Raw genomic sequence first — 17,351 nt, 5'->3', positions numbered from 1 at the left:
CTCGTCCGAATGGAAATTAACAGTTCTAGTGTCCTTTTTCAACGGCCATAAATTGTGTCAAAGTAAACTGTATTTCGTGGCACAAAATTAAAATCTTGATGCAAAGAGAGAAAACTTGCCATCCATTGAAATTTATGATATTGAATAATTATTTAAAACTATTGAAAACCTTTATATTGAGCTAACCAGTTTTAGAGGCACAAAAGCATTGCGATGGCGTTGTTTTTCCTTGAAAAATCCTATAGTCTGTACAAAATAGGTTAAGATAGACCTATTTAGGTCTATACAAAAATTTATGTTCTAATGGGCCTAATTATCAAAATTTAGGTTTGGCTCTGAACAGAGATACTGGTAATTTTAAAATGAGTGGCTCTTATTTTCGCTTTCTCAGACGAGAATCGGGCAATTTTATTCATTCTTCCCAAAACAAATTCTGCGTTCACACTAGCATAATGATACGAGTCCATTCCCCTCAGACCTAAAAGATATTGTGCTGAAGAATTTTTACTTGAATTGGATAAATGTGACGTAGTTATCTGCTTAGTTACTTTACTTTAATTCTTAGGTATCTAAGAATCTTAGGTACTTTTAGCTTCTCAACGAGAACACTATTTGCTGTTAGTCGTTGGATTTTGGTGAGTGACTAGCTTTTTGAGTTGATTTATTGGCTTTTATTATTTATATTCTTTCAAATTTGGTTTTATCTGTTGTTGCTTTATTCGGTAAGTTTTTACCAAATCATATTATTGACTTATGAATGAAGTAAACGTACCACTCGAATCCTATTTTTATGCTCTTTCCAAATAAAGCATCTTCTGCTTAAATGAAGTACAACACACTGTGTTCAGCTTCACAACTTTGCTTAATCCCAATTTATGATTTCTCAACACTCTGTAGAAATATTTCATAAATTTAGAAAAAAAACATTGGTATGGCCTAAAATTCAACTCAAATAACAGGAAATGCATTTTTTAGAACTGAAACCAGAGAAAAAAAAAACAATAACTGAAAATTAAGGTAAAATGTTGCTCTTTCGAAATTTCAATAGACAAATTTCTAATACTCAATGTCAAGTAGACAAATTTCTGTACTTATCTGCTATAGCAACCCCAATGAAGCAGTGGCGGATCCAGGGGGCAGGGGCGCTTGTCCCCCACCCTAGGGTAGTCTAAAGTAGTGTAATTTACTTATTTAACGCAAGTTTGCGTTAATTAAACTTGCTCTAAACGTAATTTTATCGGATAATCCTATTTTGCGCCCCCCTAACAAAAATCCTGGATCCGCCCCTGCACTGAAGAAGTGAAGTTAGGTTACTCCGAATGATCAAACAGTTCGTGGTAGCGAACTGTGAGTAAGGAACGATGCGGCTCAATAGTTACCGAAACTGAAAAACAAAACAGAGTCTTCATAATAATAGATTCATCAAAAGAATGAAATTTTGATTCTTATTCAAAATATAAGCAATTCATGAAGTTTTATATTACCCGTCAGAAGTTACGAGCGGAAAATGACTTGCCTGGTTTTAGAAAAAAGGGAAACACCCCTAAAAAACGAAGTGATCTTAATGAAAATCAAACCACAAGATTCAGAATATCAGAGAACCCTACCATGGGCGTAGGAAGGAGGAGGTAGGGGGGAAGCTGCCCCCCCCCCACCCTAGACCTTCAAATTTACATTAGATATGGCTGAAAAAGCAGATGGTTGGAAAAAAGTTTATAAAAGGCCCTCCATCGCACTATCGACTGCCCCTCCCTCCTAGACAGTATGCTGCCTACCCCATGAACCCTACTGCATAGGTTTTAAGCTCCTATATACAAAAATGTGGAATTTTGAATTCTTTGCAAGAAGCAAGATCATTGATGCGTGTTTATATATTTTATTTTTCCCCAGAGGTGATCCTAGAAGATCGGAAGAAGGCTCATTTGATCGGAAATCAAAAGCTCTAGTGCCCTTTTTAGAGGGCAGCTACCCCCTTCCCACCCCCCGTTTTGACCCAAAATTTTCCGATCAAAATTTTGAGACTGCCATTTTCTTCAACTTGGTCGAACGATCTAATAACTATGTCTTTGAGGATGACTTGACCCTCCACAGCCTCCAGGGGAAGGGCTGCAATTAATGAACTTTGCCCGTTGCTTACTTATAGTATTGGTTACTGGGAAGAATAAAGATATTTTCGGGGGCGAGGAGATTCTCTGGTGGGGTTGCTTAGGGGGGAGGATCGTTTCGTGGAGGAGTTTTGTGGGGAAAGGGTATTTTCCATGGGAGAGAGAGCTGGATTTCATAGCATTAATTAAAGAACTATCAGAAGTTAAATAACAAAAAAAAGTTTTTTCAAGTGAAAGTAAGGAGCAACATTAATACCTAAAACGAGCCGAAATTATTACGTATATGAGGGGGTTACCCCCTCCTCAATACCTCCCTCTTTAAGCTAACGTGTTTTATGAATTTGTAAAAAGTTTATAATTCTATTTAAATGGTCCTTGTGCATTCATAAATAATTGGAACACAAAGTCAAACTTTGGCGTAATCCCCTCGTATACGTAATACTTTCTGTTCGTTTTATGTTTTAATGTTGCCCCTTACTTTCAGTTGCAAAAACTTGTTTTTTTTTAATTTAATATATACGAAAACAAGATGAAAATATAATATGTTAGAAAAAAAAAACTGAGTAATATATTTGCACATTAGGGGGGGGGGGGTAAAGTTTAGTGGGTCTGCATGCAAAATGTGTTAACATAATTATACTGTATATTATGAAGTAAGAATTATTTTCTAACTTCACAGTGTCCAAATACTTTACCCCCCCCCCTAATGTGCAAATATGTAGCATAAATTATATATCTAATGTATTTTGTCACCCGCCACTTGTTATCGACTTAGCGTAAGCTAATTGTCTCTTAATACAGACAGATAAAACTCGCTTGAGCTCGAGTTTTACACAGCGTAACTCTTGAGTGGGGTCGCTATAACAGATAAATACCCAAATTTTTATGACTCAGAAATGAGAAGAGGGTTGACATGGAAGCTTGCAACACCTCTCTAGAACATGTTTTCGGCCCTGGATTCTTTACTGAAAGTTTCATTTTTCCTAACCTAACCCCTTCCCAAGATAGCGAAAAGTTGCCAAACTAGAATTTTGCCTAAAATTGAGCAGACAAAAGGAAATCAAGACTAATAAAAAAAGAAAAAGAAATGAGTATAGTTATAAACAAGCTATTCTGAGCGAGGGATGGTGGGTCATTTCCTTAGGGGGGTTGTCAAATTACTGAAAGAGTTATTTTCAATGTCCAAGTTGTCTAAATACCTATGAGCCTTCAGATGAATAGAGGAAGGGGTATAAGAAAGGGGGTATGAATTCATCTATTTTCTCCCCTCATTTAGTATAAGCTTGAACAAGGATGCTACGGGGTAATACTCTTCTTATTGCAGAAATGGTTCTGTTATTTATTTTAAAGCTTCATTTAACTAAATTAATGTCATTAATAATTTATAAAATCATGTATAATTATGTGTAATTGCACATCAGCTACTAAGGTTGATGGACAGTGGGTCATTTTGCAGGCAGGGGGGGGGGATCATATGCCTTAAAGAGTGCATTTGGCTTCACAAATATCGCAAATCTCATTGAGCCTCCAAATAAATTTACAATCACTTCTAGGGAAGGGGTTGAGGTAGAAACTGTCAGCTAATCTCTCTCGATTCCAAAGAATTTGTCTGGTCTGTGTCTATAAATGGTGGTGTAGGAGGGGGCCCTTTCTATGCGACAATCTTTTTTCATGCATCACAGAATACTATATTCACATGCCTATCTGCACGGAGGTAGAAAAGGGGAGGTGGAGCATTATCAAACCAACATAGAAATTTCTTGGGGGTGTGACAAGTGCTACCAGGAGCTTTGTTTTCAACAATTTTAAATGGGTATATTTCTTTTTCTATTTGTATACAATGGCTCAAGGTATTTAAACATGTACGCACAATGTACTTAAACATCAGAGAATCCTATTGTACAGGTCATGATTGCTTCACGAAGTGTTTAACCTTCCGGTCATATGAATAATATTACCCCTCTTCCAGGGGAGAATCTCGAGCATTTCTATAGGGGGGAGGGTAAAAGGGGATCATACCTGGATAGTCAAAGGGCATGGGATATATCATATTTTTTTTCTCTCCACATTATTGGGGGGGGGGGGGCAGTTGCCCCCCTTGTCATCCCCAAACGACACCCTGCCCTCTTCGTTCACCAACATTTTATCGCAAGTATGTTAATAAGAACTTATTCAACAAGACTATTGTTTATCGAATATTTTGACTAAATGTTCCATTTTTTCAGAATTTTATATGAAATCCAACAATCTAATTTTTAAACAAAATAACTGAAAATATCGGGGCACTACTAATAAGTTTACAATGACTGATATTTACAATTTAACAGTAAGAAATCAGGGGTTTATACACCTTGCATATAAATATTTCTTCATTATATCTTCCTTTATTGAAAAACGATCAGAATTAAATAAAACACAAAAAGCTTTCAACTGAAAGCAAGGAGAACCATTAAAGCTTAAAAAGAACAGAAATTATCGCCTCTATGAGGCAGGCTCCTCATCGTCAACCCCTTGCTTTTCAAGGAAAAATTTGACTTTTTGTCCCAATTCTTTAAGAAAGCTTGCTGAGACACAAGGGCGTTTCAATTGGAATAACAGCCTTTTTGAAAACTAAAAAACCTTGGTATAACAAGCGAGCGTTCGAGGAAAAAACAGCCACCTTCATATACGGAACAATTTCTGTTCATTTTAAGCTTTAGTGCTGCTCCTTACTGTCAGTTGAAAAAAAAAAATTAATTTATTCTATAGGATTTATTGTTGTATCTATTTCTTTCAACTTTTCTTTTCATTTTTTTCAAAACTCTGATTTAGCTATAATCAGAGGCAACGCTATAGCGTTGCCTATAGTAAAGGCCATACGGCTCCAATCTTTTATTATTATTAAATAAAAAAAACAGGTTTTTTAAACTGAAAGTAAGGAGCGACATTAAAACTTAAAACGAACAGAAATTATTCCGTATATGAAAGGGACTGTCCCCTCCTCAACGCTTCGCTCTTTACGCTAAAGTTTTTTATTGTTTTAAAAAATAAAGTTGTGAGACAGAGTCAAACTTTAGCTTAAAGAGCGAGGCGTTGAGGAGAGGACAGTCTCTTTCATATACGGACTAATTTTTGTTCGTTTTAAGTTTTAATATTGCCCCTTACTTTCAGTTTAAAAAACTTGTTTTTTTATTTATTTTTTGAAGGTTTTTGAATAAATGCAGGTTTTGATCTTGGCTCACCGTACATGAATAATTAAAAAACAAATTTCATATTAATTTACTTTTATTTAGTTAAATGGCTTTCTCTAAACTTGTTTAATTTTATTTACGAACGTTTTTATTAGTAATAAATATACGTATATGAAAGGGACTGTCCCCTCCTCAACGCCTCGCTCTTTACGCTAAAGTTTTTTATTGTTTTAAAAAATAAAGTTGTGAGACAGAGTCAAACTTTAGCGTAAAGAGCGAGGCGTTGAGGAGGGGACAGTCCCTTTCATATACGGAATAATTTCTGTTCGCTTTAAGTTTTAATGTCGCTCCTTACTTTCAGTTTAAAAAACTTGTTTCTTTTCATTTAATTTTTGAACGTTTTTGAATAAATGCAGGTTTTGATCTTGGCTCACCGTACATGAATAATTAAAACAAAAGTTTCATATTAATTTACTTTTATTTAGTTAAATGGCTTTCTGGAAACTTGTGTAATTTTATTTACGAACGTTTTTATTAGTAATAAATATACTTAGCTTACGAATTAACTTACGTAACGAACTTCTACATTCATATATTTTTAATTTGTTTGTTAGGGGATTCGCCCCCCAATTATTACCTTGCTTTTTAATCGAAAGTTCGAATTTTGTTCAAATTCTTTAAAAATTACTGTTTAATCACAAAGGCCGTTAGTTAGAATAAATAGCTCTTATGAAAGTACTAAAAAATCTTTGGCTCAAAGAGCAAGGTATTGACTAGGGGGTGAACCCAATCATATATGTAATATTTTCTGTTCGTTTGAAGTTTCGATGTTGCTACTATTGCAGTTGAAATACTTGTTTTTTTATATTAAATTTCTGATCTTTTTTTTAAATAACGCTGGGAAGCCCGGCGTCCCCTTCATAGCAATGTCCCTTCCCCCATGAAAACTTCCTTCATGGAAAGATCCTCCCACATAACCCCCGACCCACCCCCTTCCCCCACTACCAGGAAAAATCTTCCCTGAAAACGTCTGTATACTTCCTAATAACCAATGCTATATGTTAACATTGGGCAAAATTCCCAACTTTTAGCCCTCCCGCTAGGACTGTCGAGGGATTAAGTAATCCTAAAAGACACATTTATAATATTTTCGAACATGTTGAACAAAATGGCTATCTCGAAATTTTGATCAAGTGACTTTGGGAAAAAAATGAGCGTGGGAGGGGGCCTAGTTGCCCTCCATTTTTTTCGGTCACTTAAAAAGGGCACTAGGACTTTTAATTTCCATTCCAATGAGTCCTCCCACGATATTCTAAGACAACTGGGTCGATACGATCACCCTTGGGGAAAAACAAAACAAAAAACAAACAAATAAACACGCACTCGTGATCTTTCTTCTGGCAAAAAATACAAAATTCCACATTTTTGTAGATGGAAGCTTGAAACCTCTACAGTAGGGTCCTCTGATACGCTGAATATGATGGTGTGATTTTCATTAAGGTTCTATTCATTAAGGTTCGAACTTTTAGGGCGTCTTTCCTCCTTTTTTTGAAAATCAGCCAAATTTTCTCAGGCGCCTAACTTTTGATGAATAGAATTAAACTTGATGAAACTTATATATTTGAAATCAGCATTAAAATCTGATTCTTTCGATGTATCTATTGGTATCAAAATTTCGGTTACCATTGAGCCGGGTCGCTCCTTACTTACAGTTCGTTACCACGAACTGTTTGATTATTATTTTTTTTCCCTAGAGGCACTTCATATGGAAGGGGTCGTCGTAAAATCTTCAAAGAGGGCTCATTCGATTGGAAATCGAGAATTCTAGTGCCCTTTTTAAGGGGCAAAAGTGATTGGAAGGCAACGAACACCCCATCCACGCCCATCATTTCCCCAAACACATCCAATCAAAATTTGGAGATACCCATTTTGTTCTACGTATTTGATTTCCAGATAGAAATTATGTTTTTGAGTAGGACACTCTCCCACAGCCCTCAGGGTAAGGGTTGTAAGTTATGCGCTGGGGGCATATAAGCTTTTTATACAAAGCTTTGCCGTAGAAACTTCAAAAAGGGCTCATTCGAATGGAAATTCAAAGTGCCGGTGCCCTTTTTAATAGTTTAATGTGATTGGAGGACAAATAACCCCCCTCTCACAGCTACCTTTTACCCAAACACATCCAGTGAAAATTTTGAGATAGCCATTTTGTTCAACGTGGTTGAAAATTCTGAAAATTAGGTCTTTGAGGATGACAACCCCCCCCCACAGCCCTGAGGGCAAGGGTTGTAAGTTAGGCCCTGTGGGCATACAAAGTTTTTATTGAAAGCTTTGTCGAAGAAGTTTCAAAAATGGGGCTCATTCAAGTGAAAATTGAAATGGCTAGTACCCTTTTTAATAGTAGAAAGTGATTGGAAGGCAACTAATACCCCTTCCACGCCCACCATTTCCCTTAATACTTCCAATCAAAATTTTAGATAGCCATTTTGTTCAACTTAGTTGAAAGTTCTGGAAATTATATCTTTGAGCATGACAGTCCCCCCCCCCAGGGTCTTCAGGGCATGGAATATAAATTATGCCCTGGGGGCATATATGGTTCTTATGGAAGGAATGATCGTATAAACTTCACAGAGGGCTCATTTGATTGTAAATTGAAAGTTCTAGATCACTTTTAAGCGTCAAAACATATTGGAGGGTAACCAGCCCCCCTACGTCCTTTTATTACCCAAATGCATCCGATAAAAATTTGAAGATATCTGTTTTGTTTTAAATAGTTCAAAGATCATATAACGTCGTCCGGTGTCGACACAACCCCCCAGGGCCCGGGGGTAGGCGTTGTAAGTTATGCCCTGAGGTTATATATGGTTATTGTGCAAGGGATGCTCGTATAAACTTCAGAGAGGACTCATTTGATTCGAAATTAAAAGTTTTAGTTCCCTTTTTAAAAGTCAAAAGATATTTGAGGGTAAGCAGCCCCCCCCCCCCCCAAAACCCTATTTTCCCAAATGCATCCAATAAAAATTTTAATATAGTTATTTATTTTTAAAATAGTTCAAAGATCATATAACAAAAGTTACGGTGTCGACACAACCCACCAGCGCCCAGGGGCAGGTGTTGTAAGTTATGCCCCAGGGACATATATGGGTCTTATGGACGGGATGCTCGTATTAACTTCAAAGAGAGATAATTTGATTGGAAATTGAAAGTTCTAGTTCACTTTTTAAGAGTGAAAAGAGATTGGAGGACACCTACCCCCCCCTCTCCACGCCCTTTTTTCCTCAAATCCATCCGATAAGACCTTTGAGATAACGTTTTTTTAAAAAGTTCAAAGACCATATAAAGAAAACTCAGGGGTCAACACAGCCCCCCAGGGCCCAAGGGCAGGGGTTGTAAGTTATGCTTTGGGGGAATATATCAAGGCCGTATCCAGGGGGGGTTACCCGGTTTGAAGCCCCCCCCCCGAAATTTTTTACCGACTCGAAAATAAGCCGAAAATTAGTAAAACCTAGGTAAAAATCAGTAAAATTAGTCGAAAACTGAGTCAAAAATTAGTAAACCCCCCCCCCCAAAAAAAAAAATTCAAAAATTAGTAAAACCCCCCCTGAACAAAAATCCTGGATACGGCCCTGGAATATATGGTTCTTATTGAAGGAATGCTCGTGCAAAATTCAGAGATGGCTCATTTGATTGGAATTTTAAAGTTCTAGTCCAGTGTTTTAGAGTTAAAAGAGAATGGAGGGCAACTAGCCCCCCCCACGCCCCTTTTTCCCCAAATGCATCTAGTAAAAATTTTAAGATAGCCATTAAGTTAAAAATTTCTGAAAAGTCAGATAACACAAACTCAAGTGTTGTAACAACCCCCCAGCGCTCGGGGGCAGGCGTTGCAAGTTATGCCCTGGGGCATATATTGTTCGTATGAAAGGGATGCTCGCATAACCTTCAGAGAGGGCTCATTTTATTGGGTATTGAAAGTTCAAGCTCACTTTTTAATTGTCAAAAGAGATCCGAGGGCAGCTAGCTCCCCCACCCATGCCTTCTTTTTCAAAACATATCTGATGAAAATTTTAAGAAAGACATTTTGTTAAAAATAGTTTAAAGGTCGGATAAGAAAGAATCTGGTGTCAAAAGAACCCCCCAGGGCACTGGGAAAGGCGTTCTAAGTTATGCCCTAAGGGCTTGTATGGTTCTTATGAAAGGGATGATCGTACTAACTTCATAGAGGGTTCATTTGATTGGAAATTGAAAGTTCTAGTTCACTCTTTAAGAGTCAATAGAGTTAAACTACCCCCCCCCTCCCATGCTCTTTTTCCCCAAACCCGTCCGCTAAAACTTCTGAGATAGCCAGTTTTTTCTGAATTTTTCAAATATTAGATAAAAAAAATGCCTCCACAGAGCCCAGTGGATCGGCGTAAGCGTTGTCCTGGGGGCGTATATGGTTCTTATGAAAAGAATACTTGTATAAATTTCAGAGAGGGCTCATTTGATTGGAAATTGAAAGTTCTAGTTCAATTTTTAGATTCAAAAGATATGCAAGGGCAACTAGCCGCCCCCCCCACACCCTTTTTCCCCAAGCCCATCCGATAAAATTCTTATAATACCAATTTCATTAAAAATAGTTCAAAGCTCAGATAAGAAAAATTCCTGTGTCGACGGAACCCCCCAGGGCCCGGAGGCCGGCATTGTAAGTAACGCTCTGGGAGCATATATAGTTCTTATGGAAGGGATGCTCGTATAGACTTCGGAGGGGCTCATTTGATTTGAAATTTAAAGTTCTTGTTCACTTTTTAAGAGTCAAAAGAGATCAGAAGGCTACTAGCCCCCTCCTCCACGCCTTAAAATCATCAGATAAAAATTTTGAGATAGAAATTATGTTAAAAATAGTTCAAAGTTCTGATAACAAAAAACTTCGATGTCAACACAGCCCCCCAGGACCCGGGGTTAGGCGTTGTAAATTATGCCCTGGGGACATATATGGTTGTTATAGAAGGGATGCTCGCATAAACTTCCTAGAGGGCTCATTTGATTGGAAATTGAAAATTTTAATTCACTTTTTAATAGTCAAAAGTGATTGGAGGGCAGCTAGCCTCCCCCCCCCACACTCCATTTGTTTTTTTCCCAGAGGCACTTCATGTAGAATGGGGTCGTCGTATAAACTTCAAAGGGGCCTCATTCGATTGGAAATCGAGAGTTTTAGTGCCCTTTTTAAGAGTCAAAAAAGATCAGAGGGCAACTGGCCCCTCAATTTGAGGTAGCCATTTTGTTAAAAATAGTTCATGGATCATATAACAAAAACTCCTTTACGTATGTTCATTTCGTTAAAAATAGTTCAAAGGTCAGATAAGAAACACTCCTGTGTCGACACAGCCCGCCCCAGGGCCGGGGCAGGCGTCATAAGTATTGCTCTGGGGGCATATATGGATCTTATGGAATGTATGCTCGTATAAACTTCAGAGAGGGTTCGTTTGAATGGAAATTAAACATTTTAGTTCATTTTCTCAGAGTGAAAAAAGATCAGAGGGCAACTAACCCTTCCCGCCCTCCACGCCTTTGGGTGTATCGGATGGACAAACCCATCTGATAAAAATTTCAGGTGATAATTTTGTTAAAAATCAACTATCAGATATTAAAACGCCAGGGTCGACACAACCCCACCAGGACCCAGGGACAGGCGTTGTAAGTTATACTCAGAAAATATATATGTTTCTTATAGAAGGGATACTCATATAAACCTCAGAGAGGGCTCATTTGATTAAAAATAGAAAGTTCTAGTTCAATTTTAAAGAGTAAAAACTGACCGAAGCTTAATTTAGTCCCCCAGCCCCCTTTTCCCCAAACCCATAAAAATTTTGAGATAGCAATTTAGTGAAAAATAGTTCAAACATCAGATAATAAAAAGTTCGAGGTTGAACGAAATCTATTTTTTCCCTTTGTGACAACCAATTTTGTTACAAATATTTTCTTTTGTACTTAATATTGAAAATGAACATTAAAATTATAGTAACATTTTGAACTGATGAGCTTTCAGCAATAAATATCATTACACATCGAATATTCAGTTTAATTTATTGACTCTTTTTAACGGTGTTAAAGACGAATATAGTTTCCCTACAAACAATCGATTTGATACTGCCTCCTTTTCTAACTGTAAGTAAAAACCAAAAGCCTGCTGCGTCATTGGCGCTTAACTGAAAACGGATTTTATTACAAAAATTTTATTTTCCAGTTCTTGCAGCATTGAAAACAAAAATACAATTACAGTGAAATAAATTCTTGAACTGATGGATTTTTCAACAGTTAATATCATTATACATCAAATATTCAATTTGATGTTGTTTATACTTTCCAAGACTGTTCAAGACGCATATAGTTTTTAGTAAAGTGCCAATGACGCAGTAGGTTTTAGACTCTTACAGTGAGAGAAGGAGGTCATACCCGAACTCTTGTTTGTTGTGATTTTTCTTCGTTTCAAGCTTGATTTGCATATTCAATTTAAGTTTCACTCGTTGTAAGATTTATTTATTAATTAACATTAATATCTATTGTATATTTGTTTGCATTGATTGTTTGTTTAATTTCTGTTCGTTTTAAGTTTCATTTATACTTCAATAGGAAACTATTTTTCTTTCATTTTAAGCTTGATTTTCATATTCAATCTAAGCATTACTTGCTTTAAGATTCATTTATTCATTTATATTATTACTTGTATGTTTTTGCTATGATTGTTCATTTAATTTCTGTTCGTTTTGGGTTTCATTTATTCTTTAATAGTAATCTCTGGTCGTTTTGAGTTTGAATTTTAAAAGGTATTTGTATATGCTGAGCTTAAGTTTAAAATTGCCTTTACTTTTCTTTGAAAAACTTATTTTTCGGAAAATTTTTTTAATTAATAACAGATAAATACCCAAATTTTTATGACTTAGAAATCAGAAGAGGGTTGACATGGAAGCTTGCAACACCTCTCTAGAACATGTTTTCGGCCTTGGGTTCATTACTGAAAGTTTCATTTTTCCTAACCTAACCCCTTTCCAAGATAGCCAAAAGTTGCCAAACTAGAATTTTTCCTAAAATTGAGCAGACAAAAGGAAACCAAGACTAATAAAAAAAAGAAATGAGTATAGTTATAAACAAAGTATTCTGAGCGAGGGGTGGTGGGTCATTTCCTTAGGGGGGCTGCCAAATTACTAAAAGAGTTAATTTCAATGTCCAAGTTGTCTAAATCCCTATGAGCCTTCAGATGAATATAGGAAGTGGTATAAGAAACGGGGTATGAATTCATATATTTTCTCCCCTCGTTTAGTATAAGCTTGAACAAGGATGCTACGGGGTAATACTCTTCTTATTGCAGAAATGTTTCTTAGAAAAATGTTTTTTCATAAGAGAAATGTTTCTTGTTGCAGAAGCCGTTCTCTAAATATCACAGATCCTTCTTTTTGATTAAATTATACTCTTATCTTTGCAGAAATGGTTCTGTTATTTATTTTAAAGCTTCATTTAACTAAATTAATGTCATTAATATTTATAAAATTATAAATAATTATGTGTAATTGCACATCAACTACTAAGATTGAGGGACAGTGGGCCATTTTGCAGGCAGGGGGGGGTCATATGCCTTAAAGAGTGCATTTGGCTTCACAAATATCGTAGCTCTCATTGAGCCTCCAAATAAACATACACTAATTTCTAGGGAAGGGGTTGAGGTAGAAACTTTCATCTAATCTCTCTCTATTCCAAAGAATTTGTCTGGTCTGTGTCTATAACTGGTGGTGTAAGAGGGGGCCCTTTCTATGCGACAATCTTTTTTCATGCATCACAGAATACTATATTCACATGCCCACCTGCACGGAGGAACAAAAGGGGAGGTGGAGCATTATCAACCCAACATAGAAATTTCTTGGGGGTGTGACAAGTGCTACCAGGAGCTTTGTTTTCAACAATTTTAAATGGGTATATTTCTCTTTCTATTTGTATACAATGGCTCAAGGTATATAAACATGTACGCACAATTTACTTAAACATCAGAGAATCCTATTGTACAGGTCATGATTGCTTCACGAAGTTTTTAACCTTCCGGTCATATGACTAATATTACCCCTCTTCCAGGGGTGAATCTCCAGCATTTTTATTGGGGGGGGGCAAGAGGGGTTCATACGTGGATAGTCAAAGGGCATGGGATGTATAATATTTTTTCTCTCCATATTATTGAGGGGGGGGCAGTTGCCCCCCTTGTCATCCCCAAACGACACCCTGCCCTCTTCGTTCACCAACATTTTATCGCAAATATGTTAATAAGAACTTATTCAACAAGGCTATTGTTTATCGAATATTTTGACCAAATGTTCCATTTTTTTCAGAATTTTAAATTAGATCCAACATTCAAATTTTTAAACAAAAAAACTGAAAATATCGGGGCACTACTAATAAGTTTACAATGACTGATATATACAATTTAACAGTAAGAAATCAGGGGTTTATATACCTTGCATATAAATATTTCTTCATTATATCTTCCTTTATTGAAAAATGATCAGAAATTAAATAAAACACAAAAAGCTTTCAACTGAAAGTAAGGAGAACCATTAAAGCTTAAAAAGAACAGAAATTATCGCCTGTATGAGGCAGGCTCCTCATCGTCAACCCCTTGCTTTTCAAGGAAAAATTTGACTTTTTGTCCCAATTCTTTAAGAAAGCCTGCTGAGATACAAGGGCTATTGAATTGAAATAAAAACCTTTTTGAAAACTAAAAACCCTTGGTATAACAAGCGAGCGTTCGAGGAGAAAACAGCCACCTTCATATACGGAACAATTTCTGTTCACATTAAGCTTTAGTGCTGCTCCTTACTGTCAGTTGAAAAAATGTTTTTTCTGAATTTATTCTACAGGATTTATTGTTGTATCTATTTCTTCCAACTCTTCTTTTCATTTTTTTCAAAACTCTGATTTAGCTATAATCAGAGGCAACGCTACAGCGTTGCCTATAGTAAAGGCCATACGGCTCCAATGTTTTATTATTATTATTTTTTTTCCCTAGAGGCACTTCACATGGAAGGGGTCGTCGTAAAATCATGAAAGGGGGCTCATTCGATTGGAAATCGAGAATTCTAGTGCCCTTTTTAAGGGGCAAAAGTGACTAGAAGACAACGAACACCCCATCCACGCCCACCTTTTCCCCAAACACGTCCAATAAAATTTGGAGATACCCATTTTGTTCTACGTATTTGATTTCCAGATAGAAATTATGTTTTTGAGGAGGACACTCTTTCCACAGCCCTCAGGGTAAGGGTTGTAAGTTATGCCCTGGGGGCATATAAGCTTTTTATAGAAAACTTTGTCGTAGAAACTTCAAAAACGGCTCATTTGATTGGAAATTCAAAGAGTTAGTGCCCTTTTAAATAGTTGAAAGTGATTGGAGGGCAACTAACCCCCCTCTCACGGCTACCTTTTCCCCAACTACATCCACTCAAAATTGTGAGATAGCCATTTTGTTCATCGTAGTTGGAAGTTCTGGAAATTAGGTCTTTGAGGATGACAAACCCCCTCCCCCCAAAACCCTGAGGGCAAGGGTTGTAAGTTATACCCTGGGAACATTCACAGTTCTTATTTACAGCGTGGTCGTAGAAACTTCAAAAATGGGGATCATTCGATTGAAAATTGACATGGCTAGTACCCTTTTAAATATTCAAAAGTGATTGGAAGGGAACTAACACCCCTTCCACGCCCACCATTTTCCTTAATACTTCCAATCAAAATTTTGAGATAGCCATTTTGTTCAACTTAGTTGAATGTTCTGGAAATTATATCTTTGAGCATGACAGTCCCTCCCCCCCCCAGGTATTCAGGGCAAGGGTTATAAATTATGCCCTGGGGGCATATATGGTTCTTATGGAAGGAATGATAGTATAAACTTCAGAGAGGGCTCATTTGACTGGAAATTGAAAGTTCTAGATCACTTTTTAAGCGTCAAAACATATTGGAGGGTAACCAGCCCCCCTACGTTCTTTTTTACCCAAATGCATCCGATAAAAATTTAAAGATAGCTGTTTTGTTAAAAATAGTTCAAAGATCATATAACAAAAACTCCGGTGTTGACACAACCCCCCAGGGCCTGGGGGTAGGCGTTGTAAGTTATGCCCTGGGGTTATATATGGTTATTGTGGAAGGGATGCTCGTATAGACTTCAGAGAGGACTCATTTGATTGGAAATTAAAAGTTTTTGTTCCCTTTTTAAGTGTCAAAAGATATTTGAGGGTAAGCAGCTCCCCCCCCCCAAACCCCATTTTCCCAAATGCATCCAATAAGAATTTTAATATAGTTATTTTTTTTTTAATAGTTCAAAGATCATATAACAAAAGTTACGGTGTCGACAAAACCCACCAGGGCCCAGGGGCAGGTGTTGTTAGTTATGCCCCAGGGACATATATGGGTTTTATGGAAGGGATGCTCGTATTAACTTCAAAGAGGGATAATTTGATTGGAAATTGAAAGTTCTAGTTCACTTTTTAAGAGTGAAAAGAGATTGGATGACACCTAGCCCCCCCTCCATGCCCTTTTTTCATCAAATCAATCCGATAAGACCTTTGAGATAGCTTTTTTTTAAATAGTTCAAAGACCATATAAAGAAAACTCAGGGGTCAACACAGCCCCCCAGGGCCCAAGGGCAGGTGTTGTAAGTTATGCTTTGGGGGAATATATGGTTCTTATTGAAGGAATGCTCGTAAAAAATTCAGAGATGGAATAGTCTTATTCAACAAGACTATTGTTAATCGAATATTTTGACCAAATGTTCCATTTTTTTCAGTATTTTAAATTAGATCCAACAATCTTATTTTTAAACAAAATAACTGAAAATATCGGGACACTACTAATAAGTTTACAATGACTGATATATACAATTTAACAGTAAGAAATCAGGGGTTTATACACCTTGCATATAAATATTTCTTCATTATATCTTCCTTGATTGAAAAAGGATCAGAAATTAAATAAAACACAAAAAGCTTTCAACTGAAAGCAAGGAGCAGCATTAAAGCTTAAAAAGAACAGAAATTATTGCCTGTATGAGGCAGGCTCCTCATCGTCAACCCCTTGCTTTTCAAGGAAAAATTTGACTTTTTGTCCCAATTCTTTAAAAAAGCCTGCTGAGATACAAGGGCTATTGAATTGAAATAACAGCCTTTTTGAAAACTAAAAAACCTTGGTATAACAAGCGAGCGTTCGAGGAGAAAACAGCCACCTTCATATACGGAACAATTTCTGTTCATTTTAAGCTTTAGTGCTGCTCCTTAATGTCAGTTGAAAAATTGTTTTTTTTGAATTTATTCTATAGGATTTATTGTTGTATCTATTTCTTTCAATTCTTCTTTTCATTTTTTTTCAAAACTCTGATTTAGCTATTATTATCAAGGGGCAAAAGTGACTGGAAGACAACGAACACCCCATCCACGCCCATCATTTCCCCAAACACATCCAATCAAAATTTGGAGATAGCCATTTTGTTCTACGTATTTGATTTCCAGATAGAAATTATGTTTTTAAGGAGGACCCTCCCCCCTGCTCTCAGGATAAGGGTTGTAAGTTATGCTCTGGGGGCATATAAGCTTTTTATAGAAAGCTTTGTCGTAGAAACTTCAAAAAGGGCTCATTTGATTGGAAATTCAAAGGGCTGGTGCCCTTTTTAATAGTTGAAAGTGATTGGAGGACAACTAACCCCCCTCTCACGGCTACCTTTTCCCCAAACACATCCAGTGAAAATTTTGAGATAGCCATTTTGTTCAATGTGGTTGAAAATTCTGGAAATTAGGTCTTTGAGGATGACAACCCCCTCCCCCCCCCACGGCCGTGAGGGCAAGGGTTGTAAGTTATGCCCTGGGGGCATACAAAGTTCTTATAGAAAGTGTTGTCGTAGAAACTTCAAAAATGGGGCTCATTCCATTGGAAATTTAAATGGCTAGTGCCCTTTTTAATATTCGAAAGTGATTGGAAGGCAACTAACACCCCTTCCACGCCCACCATTTCCCTTAATACTTCCAATCAAAATTTTGAGATAGCCATTTTGTTCAACTTAGTTGAATGTTCTGGAAAT

At 36.8% G+C, this 17,351-nt stretch overlaps 1 protein-coding gene across 1 annotated transcript in view; it reads left to right on the top strand.

Moving 5' to 3' along the window:
* The first annotated feature begins 571 nt into the window (after positions 1–571).
* LOC148945545 (uncharacterized) overlaps positions 572–17,351 on the top strand; it is a 78,271-nt gene continuing 61,491 nt past the window's right edge. Inside the window, 1 exon segment of the mRNA XM_089099138.1 lies at positions 572–635. The gene's annotated coding sequence lies outside the window, so the exon portion shown is untranslated.

Source organism: Artemia sp. Qi Xiang Cuo, chromosome 13 (genome assembly GCF_049724085.1).
Source record: "Artemia sp. Qi Xiang Cuo chromosome 13, ASM4972408v1, whole genome shotgun sequence".
Taxonomy (NCBI): domain Eukaryota; kingdom Metazoa; phylum Arthropoda; class Branchiopoda; order Anostraca; family Artemiidae; genus Artemia; species Artemia sp. Qi Xiang Cuo.
This window is presented reverse-complemented; position numbering and strand designations above follow the sequence as displayed.